The sequence below is a fragment of the Macaca fascicularis genome, chromosome 7, assembly GCF_037993035.2.
Source record: "Macaca fascicularis isolate 582-1 chromosome 7, T2T-MFA8v1.1".
In the NCBI taxonomy this organism is placed as follows: Eukaryota; Metazoa; Chordata; class Mammalia; order Primates; family Cercopithecidae; genus Macaca; species Macaca fascicularis.
Window position 1 is genome coordinate 117479529 of NC_088381.1, and position 13436 is coordinate 117492964.

Consider the following 13436-nt stretch of genomic DNA (forward strand, 5'->3'; position numbering starts at 1 on the left):
ATCTCATCTTGAGTTCCCACATGTTGTGGGAGGGACCTGGTGGGAAGTAATTGAATCATGAGGGCAGGTTTTTCCCATGCTGTTCTCCTGATAGTGAATAAGTCTCATGAGATCTGATAGTTGTAAAAACGGGAGGTTCCCTGCACAAGCTCTCTCTTTGCCTGCTGCCATCCAAGTAAGATGTGACTTGCTCCTCCTTGCCTTCTGCCATGATTGTGAGGCTTCCCCAGCCATGTGGAACCGTAAGTCCATTTATAAACCTCTTTCGTAAATTGCCCAGACTCGGGTCTGTTTTTATCAGCAGTGTGAAAATGGACTAATACACATGTGCAGGATGCACAGGTTTCTTACATAGGTAAACATGTGTCATGGTGGTTTGCTGCACCTATCAACCCATCACCTAGGTATTAAGCCCTGCATACATTAGCTATTTAGCTTCTAGGGTTCTTATAGTTTGGAGTCTTACATTTACATCTTAATCCATCTTGAGTAAATTTTTGTATGTGGTGATAGGTAGGCGTCTAGTCTTTTTCTTCTGCATATGGCTAGCAAGCTATCCCAGCACTATTTATTGAATATGGAGTTCTTTCCCTATTGCTTGTTTTTGTCTACTTTGTCAAAGATCAGATGGCTGTAGGTGTGCAGTTATATTTCTGGGCTCTCTATTCTGTTCCATTTGTCTATGTGTCTGTTTTTGTACCAGTACCATGCTGTTTTGGTTACTGTTGCCTTGTAGTATAGTTTGAACTTGGGTAATGTGGTGCCTCCAGCTTTGTTCTTTTTGTTTAGAATTGCTTTGGCTAATCAGCCTCTTCTTTTGTTCCATATTATTGGTTTTTTCTAATTCTTTGAAAAATGTTATTGGTAGTTTGATAGGAATCGAATCTATAGATTGCTTTGGGCAGTATGGCCATTTTAATGATATTGAGTCTTCCAATTAATGAGCATGGAATGTTTTTTCATTTGTTTGTGTCATCTATTATTTGTTTTAGCAGTATTTTATAGTTCTCCTTGTAAAGATCTTTCACCTCCTTGGTTAAATGTATTCGTAGGTATTTTGTGCGTGTGTGTGTGTGTGTGTGTGTTGTAAATGAGATTGCTTCTCTTTTTTTTCTTTTTTCTTTTTTTTGAGACAGAGTTTTGCTTATGTGTCCCAGGCTGGAGTGCAATGGCACAATTTCAGCTCACTGCAACCTCCACCTCCCGGGTTCAAGCGATTCTCCTGCCTCAACCTCCCAAGTAGCTGGGATTATAGGTATGTGCCACGACGCCCAGCTAATTTTTGTATTTTTAATAGAGATGGGGTTTCACCATATTGGTCAGGCTGGTGTCAAACTCCTGACCTCCAATGATCTACCCACCTTGGCCTTCCAAAGTGCTGGGATCACAGGCTTGAGCCACTGCTCCTGGCTGGGGTTGCTTCTTGATTTGGCTCTCAGCTTGAATATTTTTGGTATATAAAACTGCTACTGATTTTTGTACATTGATTTGGTATCCTGATACTTTAGTGAAGTCAAGGATTTCTTAAACAAGACCCAAAAGTACAAACTATAAAAGATTAACAAATTTAGTATATTAAAACCATCACTTTCATTCACTGAATACATCTTAAAGAAAGTGTGACATTATAAACTGGGAGAATTACTTTCAATGGGCATAACTGTAAAAGGATTAATATTAATAATATATAAGGGTCCAGCACCATGGCTCATGCCTGTAATCCCAGTACTTTGGATGGCAAAAGCAGGAGGGTCACCTGAGGTCAGGAGTTCAGGGCCAGCCTGGTCAACATGGTGAAAAATACTCTCTACTAAAAATACAAAAATTAGCCGGGCATGGTGATGCACACCTGTAATCCCAGCTACTCAAGAGGCTGAGGCAGGAGAACTGCTTGAACCTGGAAGGCAGAGATTGCAGTGAGCTGAGATTGTGCCATTGCACTCCAGCCTGGGTCCTCTGTCTCAAAAAAATAATAATAATATATAAGGAACTCCTATAATTAATAAGAAAAAGACAAATAGCCCAATTGAAAACTGGGTTAACAACATGAACAGGCATTTCACAGAACAGTAAAAAACATATGGACAGTAAAAATATGAAGAGATATTCAATTTTACTGATTATCAGGAAAATAACAATCAAGACTCTAATGTTGTATCATTTTATGCCTGTTTTACTGGCAAAATTAAAACAATACACTGACAATTACAAGTGTTGATGAAGAGGTAGATCCATGGAATATCTTTAAGCTTAAGAGTGGGTGTGTAAACTGATACAATCACTTTGGAAAAACACTTGACAATATCTACTAAAGCTAAATATATATGCTAAAGAGCATTCCATCCACTATTAGGAATAGACCCAAAAGAATGTACACCAAAAAAAAAAAAAAAAACACATACGATAATGTACATAGCAGTACTCTCCACAATGGCAAAAACATGCTAAGGAAGCAAATGTCTTTCAAGAAATGCTAGATGGGCCGAACGTGGTGGCTCATATCTGTAATCCCAGCACTTTGGGAGGCCAAGGCGGATGGATCACTTGAGGTTAGGAGTTCGAGACCAGCCTGGCCAAAATGGTGAAACCCCGTCTCTACTGAAAATACAAAAAAAATAGCTGGGTGTTGTGGCTGGCACCTGTAATCCTCACTACTTGGGAGGCTGAGGCAGGAGAATCGCTTGAACCTAGGAAGTAGAGGTTGCAGTCAGTCGAGATCATGCCACTGCACTCCAGCCTGAGAAACAGAGTGAAGCACTGTTTCAAAAAAACAAACAAAAAACCCTGGATAAATAAACTGGGATATATTCACATAATGGAACATTGTACAACAGTCATAAATGATGACATATAGCAACACCCAACAAATATGAATAAATCATAGCGATATTTTTAAAAGTTGTCAAAATTGTTTAAGATGATGACACATTAAATGTTTCTAATTCCAAATGTCTTAAACTGCAATATAAGCAAAACTGGACATTTAAGCTGAGATGTAGCTGAAGAGTAGTTATGCCAGGTCACAACCTTTAGATACGCAAATTCATCTATTTTTTGAAGTATAGGAGTAGGTTGCGTGCAGTGACTCACGCCTATATAATTCACTTATTTTTTGAAGTATAGGAGGAGGTTGCATGCAGTGACTCACGCCTGTAATACCAGCATTTTGGAATGCCAGGGTGGGAGGATCACTTGAGGCCAGGAGTTCGAGACCAGCCTGGCCAACAAAGTGAGACACTGTCTCTACTTAAAACAAAAACAAAAATAATTATGTAGATGTCGTGGCACACACCTGTAGTCTCAGCTACTTGGGGGACTGAGACAGGAGGATTACTTGAGCTTACGAGTTTGAGGCTGCAGTGAGCCATGATCATGCCACTGCACTCCAGCCTGGGCAACAGAGAAAGACCCCATCTCTGAAAAAAAAATTAAATATACACTTATCATATGAGCCAGTGATTCTACTCCTGGAAATTTATCCAAGAGAAATAAAGACATGTGTCCACAAAAAGACTTGGAAAAAAATCATGCTAATATCCCATCTCAGCCTCCTAAGTAGCTGTGACTACAGGCACATGGCACCATGCCCAGCTAATTTTTGCTTTTTTATAGAGACAGGAGTTCACCATGTTGCTTAGGCTGGTCTCAAACGTCTGAGCTCAACCGATTGGCCTGCTTTGGCCTGACTCAAATGTTTATCAGCAGAAAGCCAGGCGCGGTGGTTCACGCCTGTAATCCCAACACTTTGGGAGGCTGAGGCAGGTGGATCACAAGGTCAGGAGTTCGAGACCAGCCTGGCCAACATAGCAAAACCTCGTCTCTACTAAAAATACAAAAATTAGCTGGGCATGGTGGCACACACCTGTAATCCTAGCTACTCAGGAGGCTGAGGCAGGAGAATTGCTTGAACCCGGGAGGCGGAGGTTGCAGTGAGCCAAGATCATGCCACTGCACTCCAGCCTGGGCGCCAGAGCAAGACTCTGTCTCAAAAAAAAAAAAAAAAAAAAAGTAAAAGCAGATGGTACTTAGAAAGTTCCTGGTCCAGGAATTTCATCTAATGGGTAATCAAAAATGTTGGCTCTTTAAATCAAAGCAAAAAAAATTTTTTTTCATATTGGTTCCTTCTCTTTCTCTCTCTCACTCATTCTTTCTCTTTCATCCTAAATATAGAAACTTTTACCCTCTTCAGCACCTTGCTGGCATCTTTGTAGAAGATTTTAAAGGATATGTGCACTGGAGAAGACAACAGTTTCTGGATTCTAACTGATTTTGCTTTAAAGAAATTTTTTGTGCCTCACTGCTGTGAGGAATGGGAGTCTATTCTAGTCAGCTATGGAAAGAAACAAAATTGAACTTATAGAATAAGCTGATGAAATCATTGGTTTAGGCAACAGCAGTCTATAGTATGCCGAGCAATACCTCCCTGGTGTGGCAGCAATATGGTCCTATACAGCCCTTGCAGATTTAAAGCATCAAACAAAAGACCAACAGATATTTACAGATTCTAAAATGATACTACTCAGAAGGATGAAGGGGGAGGATCACTTGAGGACAGAAATTTAAGACCAGCCTGGGCAACATAGTGAGATCTCATCTTTAAAAAAAGAGGCCAGGCGCAGTGGCTCATAGTGAAACCCCGTCTCTACTAGAAACACAAAAATTAGCCAGGTATGGTGGTGGGCGCCTGTAGTCCCAGCTACTCCGGAGGCTGAGGCAGGAGAATCGCTTGAATCTGGAGGGCGGAGGTTGCAGTGAGCCAAGACTGCACCACTGCACTCCAGCCTGGGTGACAGAGTGAGACTCTGTCTCAAAAAAAAAAAAAAAAAAAGAAGGCTGGGCACAGAGGTGGCTCAGGCCTGTAATCCCACCACTTTGGGAGACCGAGGAGGGTGGACCAGCTGAGGTCAGGGTTAGAGACCAGCCTGGCCAACATGGTGACACCCCATCTCTGCTAAAAATACAAGAAGTAGCCAGGCATGGTGGCGGGCACCTGTAATCCCAGCTACTCAGGAGACTGAGGCAGGAGAATCACTTGAACCTGGGAGGCAGAGATTGCAATGAGCTGAGATGGTGCCACTGCACTCCAGCCTGGGCAACAAGAGCGAAACTCCGTCTCAAAAAAAAAAAAAGAAGAAGAAGGTCAGGCACAGAGGTGGCTCAGACCTGTAATCCCAGCCCTTTGGGAGGCTGAGGCAGGTGGATCACCTGAGGTCAGGAGTTCAGGACCAGCTTGGCCAACATGGTGAAATCCCGTCTCTATTAAAAATACAAAAAGTAGCTGGGCGTGGTGCTGGGCACCTGTAATCCTAGCTACTCGGGAGGCTGAGGCAGGAGAATCACTTGAACCTGGGAGGTGGAGGTTGCAGTGAGCCAAGATCATGTCACTGCACTACAGCCCAGGCGGCAGAGTGAGACTCCGTCTCAAAAAAAAAAAAATTAGTCCGGTGTGGTGTTGCATGACTGTAGTCCCAGCTACTGGGGAGGCTGGGCAGGAGGATCCTTTGAGCCCAGGGGTTCATTACACTGAGTTACAATTTCACAACTGCACTCCAGCCTGCATGACAGAGCGAGACTCCATTTCTAAAATAAAAATAATAATAACGAATTAAGCCCCCTATTTTCCTGTGTTCAAATGCTTTCAAAATGTTCTTGTCAACAGCTTTCTCAATAAATAATGTTTTCAACTTCAAGCTCTTGACAGTTTGGTTTCATTCACTTTTGGTTTTCCCCCGTGTGCTGTCCTGAGATTGAGTAGTCCATCATCTCAGTGTTTCAGTCTAGTAAATGCTAAGTCCCTTTATTTGCAGGCCTAACACTCCCGATCAGGAGCCTGGATGTTGCAAGGACCACTGGAATGAGAACAGCGGCAATGAAAATAGGAAGGCATCTCTGGAAAAAGTGTGACTCCTTGGGGTGACCGAGGCACTCATTCCATAGTGGGTTGAGATTGTGCTCCCTGAAGATTTGCCAGGAGGACCAACATACTCTTCAGGCCCCCAGAGTCATAGTAATTCCCATTCTAGCTGATTATCTGGCAAAACAACAAGGGTGAGATGTTTATTCCTCATGTGTACAGCCTCCCCTTGAGTCCTCAGATGCCTGGAGATGATTTATACCTCAAGTCCCCAGCCTTCAAGGTCCTGCACCATCAAAACCATCCACAGTCAGCTATCTGTGCCCTTTTTACACATTAATTCATTTGGTACTTGCAACACTTCGGTGCTTATTTTATACATGAGATTATCTTCTAGACTGACCCACATTTCATTGACATTGTATTATGAAAACAACTATCCAACTGGGAATTTTTCACTAGGACAAGAAGGATTATTTTAGTGATTAGATAACTGTAAACCAGCTAGTCTTTGTGTAAATACAGACCAAAAAGAGAAAAAAAGAAGTTAAGCTTTCAATATCAGCCAGGAGAGGGTTTTGTTTGTTTGTTTGTCTGTTGCTCAGGCTGGAGTGCGGTGGAGCAATCTCGTCTCAATGCAACCTCCGCCTTCCGGGTTCAAGCAATTCTCCTGCCTTAGCCTCCTGAGTAGCTGAAATTACAGGCATGCACCACTACACCTGGCTAATTTTTATATTTTTAATAGAGACAGGGTTTCACCATGTTGGCCAGGCTGGTCTCAGACTAACCAGGAGAAAGTTTAATAAATATTCTTGCCTGAAGGTTGCCCCCACTGGATCAGATGCTGATCTATCCTGCCTTACAGAAATTCAGGAAATGAGCTTCACTTATTGCATCTCCCAACTCCTCTATCTTCACCGCTCCCCATCTCTACCCTTCCCTCCCTCATCTCCTAGGAAGATTCACCTTCAGTCTTGCCCAAAAGCAGACCTACTAATTCCAGGCAGGCCTGAGGATTCTTCTCGGCACAGGCATCCACATAATGCAATTAGGTTTAGTTAAGGTCTCAAAACCTAGCATCCCCTGCAATTATAACAAGGCAGAGCATGTGCACTTACAGGCCAATTACTCTCAAGAAACTTTACAGATATTGTCTCATTTTTTCAACATTGTATTGAAAGAGGTAGGGGCCGGGTGCGGTGGCTCACACCTGTAATCCCAGCACTTTGGGAGGCCAAGGTGGGTGGATCACTTGAGGCCAGGAGTTCAAGACCAGCCTGGCCAACATGGCAAAACCCATCTCTGCTAAAAAGAAAATACGAAAATTAGCCAGCTGCAGTGGCACACGCCTGTAGCCCCAGCTATTCGGGAGGCTAAGGCATGGCAACTGCATGAGTCTGGGAGGTGGAGGTTGCAGTGAGCCAAGATTCCACCACTGCACTCCAGTCTGGGTGACAGAGTGAGACTCTGTCTCAAAAAAAAAAAAAAAAAAAAAAAAAAGAAGTAGGAAGTCACCATTTTCCTGATGTTTTTCACCCAGAGGTTAAGAAATGGATCATACAAAGAGTGAATGACAGAGTCAGGAAATAGTGAGACCCTCAGAGCCATTCTGTTCATTTGCTCTTCACATAGAGACAGAATAGAAAGGAGCAACATGATATAAACCAGCACAGAGTCGTAGAGTCGTAACTTTCTTGCCTCAGAAAAGTCTAAGTTTAACAACTGCCTGTTATAGAAATCTTGATGAGTCACCTGGGTCTGCTATTCTAAATTTCGAAAAAGAGGTAAGAAATCTGGTATAGAGGAAGGAGGTATTATTGCATATAGCAAGTTAGCAAGGTATCTTGGTCTGTTTTGTACTGTGTAACAGAAGACCATAGATTGGGCAATCTATAAAGAAAATAAATTTATTTTCTCACAGCTCAGGAATCTAGGAAATATAAGATCTGGGTGCCAGTATCTGGCAAGGGCCTTCATGCCATGTCATACCATGGCAGAAGGGTAAAGAGAGAGAGAGTGCAAGAGGGGGCCAAACCCAGTTATAAGGAGCCCAGCCCCAAGATAACAAACACACTCCCTAGATAATGGCATTAATCCATTCATGAGGGTGGAGCCCTTGTGACTTAAACACTTCTTAAAGCTCCCAATACTGCTGCACTGGAGATCAACATATGAACTTTGGGGGATACATTCCAACCATAACACAAGGCTTTGTAGAAAAAGACTTTTGGGCCGGGCGCGGTGGCTCAAGCCTGTAATCCCAGCACTTTGGGAGGCCGAGGCGGGTGGATCACGAGGTCAGGAGATCGAGACTATCCTGGCTAACACGGTGAAACCCCGTCTCTACTAAAAAATACAAAACACTAGCCGGGCGAGGTGGCGGGCGCCTGTAGTCCCAGCTACTCGGGAGGCTGAGGCAGGAGAATGGCGTGAACCCGGGAGGCGGAGCTTGCAGTGAGCTGAGATCCGGCCACTGCACTCCAGCCTGGGCGACAGAGCGAGACTCCGTCTCAAAAAAAAAAAAAAAAAAAAAAAAAGACTTTTGTAGCCAGAAAGAACCTTAACTATTAAAGGTCTAATAACCTTTTCATTTCACAGAAGATACAAATGAGGCTAGGTCAAGGTCACGCACCACGGTTATGACAGGAGTGTTGGGTATCCTGACTCCCAAACCAGTGTTTTTAGTTCTTTCTATACAGCACAAATGGTCCACTGACTCCAGCTTCTAAACAAAGTACAGATGTATCCTGCACATCAATTGTTCATAAATGATTTTCCACCGTAATGGCTCTTGAAAATACCTTCTTTTGGCCCGAGCACCATGGCTCACACCTGTAATCCCAACACTTTGGGAGGCCAAGGCAGGCAGATCACCTGAGGTCGGGAGTTTGAGATCAGCCTGACCAACATGGTGAAACCCCATCTCTACTAAAAATACAAAATTAGCTGGGCGTGGTGATGCATGCCTGTTATCCCAGCTACTCAGGAGGCTGAGGCAGGAGAATCGCTTGAACCTGGGAGGCAGAGGTTGCGGTGAGCTGAGATCACACTATTGCACTCCAGCCTGGGCAATGAGCAAAACTCCATCTCAAAAGAAAAAAGAAAGAAAAAAAAATACCTTCTTTCTCAGTTATGCAGTAAAGCAGTAAGTCAGCAGGCCCAGGTAGTTCAGGCACTACACATTCCAAAGAAAGTCCTGTCTTCAGGAGGACTGGCCCTTGACTCATTCCAAAAAGATAAACTCTGAGCCCTTGGAATAACAAGCCTATTAAGAATGTTTTTCTATTGCTGAAGCCTTGGGTCATTTTGTGTCAATGTGAGTTCTGAGGAGCAGTGTCTGAGGAGCTGAGGTCAGTGGGTGCTGCATGTCTATGTGACTGACCCCAATAAAAACCCTAAACGCCAAGGCTTGGGTTAGCTTCCCTGATTAACAACACTTTGCACGCTCTGTCACACATCCTTGCTGGGGAAGTAGGCAGTGTCCGCGTGAGTCCACTGGAGAGGACAACTGGAAGTTTCCACCCAATTTTTCCTGGATTCCACCCTATGTGCCTTTTCCCTTTGCTGATTTTAACCTGTATCCTTTCAGTGTAATAAACCGTATCGGTGAGTATAATAGCTTTTCTGAGTCCTTTGAGGCCTTCTAGTAAATCACTGAGTCTGAAAGTGGTCTTAGGAACCCCCAGGATACCAATATACATTTTTTTTGCTCTAAAACGCTCTAAATAAATACACTATCAGAACTGATCTTTCAACACTACAACTTCAGGCAAAGAGACACTCACCAATTTACACAACAAAACAGAGGACATATAGAACAAAAGTGAACTGTGTTTGGATGAACTCAAAATGTTTGTTTTGGGTACATGCACCAACTGAGTAGGAATAAAAGGAAACATCTTGAGAGACTTCATTCTGTGTGGATGAATGAGTATCATTTCCATGAGTTTAGCCTTTATTGTGCCCTGAAGAAGTTTTCCTGCACTGTAACTTTATTTTTAACCGTAGTTTGAGTGCAAAACAGTAATAATCCCTGGAAAAGGTGAAAATTGGTCAAGAAAATGGTACAGAAAGAATACACTTTGCGAAGAATGATGCTCTCAGACCTCTCCTATCAACCAACACTCCACCACCGGCAAGTTCAATAAACTTGTGTTTGTGATGTGACATAGTGTGCACAATATTTTTTCATAAGCTTTCTGTTTTATAGTAAAGAATTTACTGGCTTTTGTCTCTGGTTCCTAGGAGGCAGACTCAAAATGATTGGAATTCCCTAACTAACAGGGATATCTTTGTTTTTCATGAGCCTCTTGGATCACACCTGAATTTATGCTGGAAGATGAGATGACTCAAGATGGAGGCCAGTTACCAGCAAGACCAACCATGTGATTAGATAGTTGGTGCTTTGAGTCAGCCTGACCTCCAGAGTAAGGGGTAGGGGTGGAGATTTAGTTCAATCACTTGCCCAGTGATTCAATCAATTATACATATATCATAAAACCCCAATAAAAACTTTAGATACTGAAGCATGGTGAAGCATCCTGGCTGGTGAACATATCAATGTGTTGAGAGGGTGACACACCCTGATTCCACAATGCAGGACATAAAAGCTTCACATCCAGGGCCCTCCTAGACCTTACTTTATGTGTCTCTCCATTGGCTGGTCCTAACTTGTATCTCATAATACAACACAATTGTAAATACAGCATTTTCCTGAGTAATGTGAGTCATTCTAGCAAAACGGCAAACCTGAAGGAAACCCCTGAGTTTTTTTGGTTTTGTTTTGTTTTGTTTTATTGAGACCAAGTCTCACTCTGTTGCCCAGGCTGAAGTGCAGTGGCGCCATCTCAGCTCACTGCAACCTCTGCCTCCCAGGTTCAAGCAATTCTCGTGCCTCAGCCTCCCAAGTAACTGGGATTACAGGCGACAGCCACCATGCCCTGCTAATTTTTGTACTTTTAGTAGATATGGGGTTTCACCATGTTGACCAGGCTGCTCTCGAACTCCTAACCTCAGGTGATTCACCTGCCTCAGCCTCCCAAAGTGCTGGGATTACAGGTGTGAGCCACCACGCCCGGCCAAACCCCTAGATTTGTAGCCAATTGACTGGGGACTCCCAAAGTGTGACTGGCATCAAAAGTGAGGACAACCTCGTTTGGGATCATGCCCTTTAACTTGTGGGGTCTTCTCTAACCCTAGTTAGTGCAAGAATTGAATTTCAATATACCAGTTGGGGTCAGAATACTTTCAAATTATTGTACATTACTTTTATTAGCTTTTTTTCAGTTTAACTAGTATATTCTTCTTTTTGTGAAAAGTACTCAAGTACCTTGTAGTGTCATAGAAAAAAAAAATTTTTTCTGAAAACTCAATGGAATTTTTTCACTTAATAGCTTTTAACTTGGTGGTGGAGTTTTCAGGAACAAATTAAAGTCATTAACAAGGAGCAAGTGTATTTAGAAAAATCTATAATGAAGGACACAAATGAGAAATGGTCATTGTCATCATGCTTTGCTCCCTTGGCAGTAAAGAAGCTATGGCGCTCAGAAATCAGATATTGAAGTCTCCTGACCATGTAGAAAATTTTAAAGAAAATTGTGTTTAAAGAGATTACCCTGGCCTGGCATGGTGACTCATGCCTGTAGTCCTAGCATTTTGGGAGGCCAAGGCAGGTGGATCTGTTGAGCCCAGGAATTTAAAGCCAACCTGGGCAACATGGCAAAACTTTATCTCACCAAAAATACAAAAATTAGCCAGGCTGGTGATGCATGCCTGTGGTCCCAGATACTTGGGAGGCTGAGATGGGACGATTGCATTGAGCCTGGGAGGTTGAGGCTGCAGTAAGCCAAGATCACACTACTTCACTCCAGCCTGCATGACACAGTAAGACCCTGTGAAAGAAGAGAGAGAGAGAGAGAGAGAGAGAGAGAGAAAGAAAATTACCAAAAGAAAATACAAAAAATAAAAAAAAAATAGGCCAGGCATGGTGGCTTATGCCTGTAAACCCAGCACTTTGGGAGACCAAAGCAGACGGATCACTTGAGGTCAGAGGTTTGCCAACATGGCAAAACCCCGTCTCTACTAAAAATATAAAAATTAGCTGAGTGTAATAGTGCACACCTGTAATCCCAGCCACTCTAGAGGCTAAGGCAGGAGAATCTCTTGAACCCAGGAGGCAGAGGCTGCAGTGAGCCAAGATCGCACCACTGCACTGCAGCCTGGACGACAGAGCTAGAATCAAAAAAAAAAAAAAAAAGAGAAAGGTGACTTCTCCCCAAGAGTCCTGACAACACCAACAATTAAACCACACTGGGCAGAGGACTATTCAGAATTTCAGAAGCTATACTTAACAGAACTGGCCTAAGACAAAATTATACAATGGTAAAGTTTGGCTCCTATATCCTTTTTACATTGGGTCAGCACCCCTTGGATTTCTCAAGCATGTCAGCACTATTGGAGTGGACCATCTTTTGGCCTCGGTTCCAAATATGCATTAGTTTTTATAAACCCTATCTTTTTGTGGTTGTCTGAATATGTCATCTGTGCTAGAGGCCCACACTTAGTCTTCATGAATGTTAATAAGAGTTAATTACCATCAAAGGAAGAACAGATGCACAAGTGTCATCATGAAATGGGAAGTGTGGGTGTGTGAAAAGAAAATCCAGGGTGAATCAGACTCAGTCTATGAAATTCAACTAAATAGACTGCCAAGAGACAAGTTTCTTTTCTTTTTATTTGAGCCTCTTATTGATTTGTCTGTGCTGCCAGGAATTTCATCACTCCATCAACTTGTCCCTTAATATGCGATCTTGTTATTATTTAGGAAATGAAATGAAAACCTCCTTTGGCATTAAAATAATGAGATATTACTCTTTGTGGGCAACTGTTAGGGGTTTTAGTAACCCACATATCTTTGGTTCCCTGGGTAAACGCTTATTGATTTTTCTAGCACTTGCTGTTAATGCTTGATGTTTGGCAATGGAGTCTCAGTCTACACGAGGGAGCTGTTTACATGGTCAGCATAATTATTATTGGGTTGTACAATGTACATGAAGCTACTGGAACTTATACTCTTACAACACTATTATTAAACTAAACCATTTTTTTCTATTTCATTGCTGTTACAGTTCAGGTCATAAACACACCTACGATGATCCCATTGGAACCTAGATTACATACAGTAAGAAGTTACAAAGTCAGCTCCCGAATACGGGCCTGTCCTAAAATGTGTTCAGAGAGACCAGAGGGATCCTGCATCACTGGTGGTAGAACCACTGTAAGATACAAGCAGGAAAAAGGTGTGATTTTTCTCTTAACACCAGTCTCTTTCTCTCCCTGCGTCTCCAGATACTTCACTTTCCTGCCTTTTTTCCAGACCTTAGCAACTCTAGCCCATACTCTCTATCAATGGAAATGTAGTCCCTTTCCTATTTGTCAGTGATGTTATGTAAGTATTTCAAGGTTATCTGAATTAATCATGGTTTTACAATAAACCTTTAGTGGTAGCCTGCTGGGTCTGGTGAGCTGACTCGGAACAAATCACTGGTGAGGAGGGGTCACCCACGAAGAAATTGGAAGGCCT

General features: G+C 42.7%; 1 long non-coding RNA gene across 1 annotated transcript; it reads right to left on the reverse strand.

Moving 5' to 3' along the window:
- Positions 1 to 11383: 11383 nt before the first annotated feature.
- Positions 11384 to 13436, reverse strand: LOC135971973 (uncharacterized). Its single transcript, XR_010588466.2, has 3 exons — positions 13349 to 13436; positions 11975 to 12085; positions 11384 to 11745 (listed from the first exon to the last, which is right to left on the reverse strand). It is a non-coding gene; the product is annotated as an uncharacterized lncRNA (long non-coding RNA).